The following is a 2,116-nucleotide window of genomic DNA, read 5'->3' as shown; positions in this document are numbered from 1 at the left end:
CTGAGGAAGATTCACCCTTAGCTAACATCTGTGCCAATCTTCCTCTCTTTTGTATGTGGGTTACCATCACAACATGGCTGACAAGTGGTGGAGGTCTGTGCCCAGAATCCGAAACCGTGAACCTGGGCTGCAAAGGGGAGCACACCAAACTCAACCACCAGGCCACAGGGCCAGCCTAGAAAGAATTCTTAATTCTACACATGCAGTGGCTCTCACACCATCTCATGGTTCTATTTCCATAGCTACTACACAAGTTCTCTGTTCCCTGAATAATTTTAATAAGCTTTCTTGGGCTTCCTGATTCAAAATGTTCTTTCCAATATTCTCTCCTTTCTCTTCTTTCGAGAGTAAACATTTCAAATAATATGATATATGAATCTCTTGTGATATAATAGTCACTCCTCAAATTTCTTAGATTAAGACATGCTGTTCTTTACAAAACTTATATCGAGGTTTACTCTCCCACTTTTCTTCCCATGACTGCTTCTGAAACTTAGCTTACTGTATTGATTTGCCTGATTTAAACTCTATAATTTGTTTCCCATCTTTCCATATATACTACCACTGCCTTCCTCACCAACATGTCTAAAACTTTCCCACCCAGCAATAGTTCTAATGGCAATTTCCTCATGGAGCCTTACTTGATTGTGCTATCTAAAAGAAGTATTTCCCCATCCTAAACTATGTTTATACTTAATATTACATTCTTTGCATATTTTATCACCTCTATTAGACTATAAGGTAATATTGTTCATCAATGTTTTTCACCAAGTACATATCACAGGATCTTATATATAGTAGACTTTCAATGAAAGTGTGAAAGCTAACTGAATGAATAGGTAAAACAATTATATGGGTTATATGGGCGTAAGTACAACCCTACCCACCACATACACATATACATACAGCACTCATTACAGTTTGTCTGCTTGGACACTTCAGTGATGGGATGGAGTTCATCCAGGTCATTTTTCATTCTGTTGCTAAACCATTCTAATTGTCTGAACATTTTTTCTTTTAATAATCTGAAATCTGACTTTCAAATCTTAATAACTGAAAATTATAGCAATAGTAGTAACAGTTACTTCATAATTTTATACTAAATTGTACCTTACAGCTCTCTCTGAATGTTCCAACATGATGTCCAGGTACTTTGTGGAGGTTGGCTATGTGGCCTGTGTCTCCTTTGGGCCTCATGCTGGAAGCTGGTCGCGACTGTAGATGTTAGTGGTCAGAAAAGAGCTTTGGTTGATGGACCTTGCGTTCAGGTGAGGAGACAGGCTGTGCCTTACAAATGCGCACAGCTCACTGACTTCATCCTCAAGTACCCACACAGTATCCACCACAAGTATGTCCGATAAGCCTGGCAGAAGGCAGATGTCCACAAAGTGGGCAGCCACACAATAGGTCAAGATTGAAGCCAAAGAAAGGAAAACCAAGATGACAGATTTTGATTGTTATAAAGTCATGAAAGCAAAGAAAATGAGGAACAGAATAATCAAGTTTGAAGTTAGGAAGCTTCAAAAGGCAGCTCTGCTAAAAGCTTCTCCCAGAAAACCGCTTATTGCTAAGGGGGAAGCTGGAGCAGCTGCTGCAGAGATTCCAGCCAAAAAGATGACTGCTGTGGGCAAGAAGGCCCCAGCACAGAAGTTTCCTGCCCAGAAAGCTGCAGGCTGGAGGGCAGCACCTCCGAAAGCTCAGAAGGATCAGAAATTTCCAGCCCAGAGAGCACCTGCTCCAAAGGCATCTGATAAGAAAGCAGAAGAGCATAAGAGGCTATTATAAAGATCACAAAGGTTCTTTTTGAAAAATAAATAAATAATAGCTTACAAAATATTTTTACGTAGCCAAAATTCTATAACTTTCCTGGAGATTCACATAATAAACCTGCCCCCTTATCTGCTTTTCTGTATCGTCTGTTAACACTCCTCCCTAAATATTGATTCTGCACAAAGTTCCTTTAATTACTTTTCTTTAAAATTAGCATTAAACCCTTTTTGGATTTGCTGGAGAAAGGGTTAATATTTTTAAGCTAAAAAGAGCTTAGACAAGCAGAGTTTCAAGAAGCACTATTTTTTCTAAAAATAGAAAAAAGACACGAAGAGTCATTTAAAAG

At 38.9% G+C, this 2,116-nt stretch overlaps 1 pseudogene; it reads left to right on the top strand.

Annotated features, from left to right (window-relative positions):
- Window positions 1-1,137: 1,137 nt before the first annotated feature.
- LOC139082624 (large ribosomal subunit protein eL14 pseudogene) lies at window positions 1,138-1,785 on the top strand (annotated as a pseudogene).
- The last annotated feature ends 331 nt before the right edge of the window (window positions 1,786-2,116 follow it).

The sequence above is a fragment of the Equus przewalskii genome, chromosome 3, assembly GCF_037783145.1.
Source record: "Equus przewalskii isolate Varuska chromosome 3, EquPr2, whole genome shotgun sequence".
NCBI lineage: Eukaryota > Metazoa > Chordata > Mammalia > Perissodactyla > Equidae > Equus > Equus przewalskii.
The sequence above is the reverse complement of the archived record's forward strand: the minus strand, read 5'-3'. Positions and strand labels throughout refer to the sequence as shown.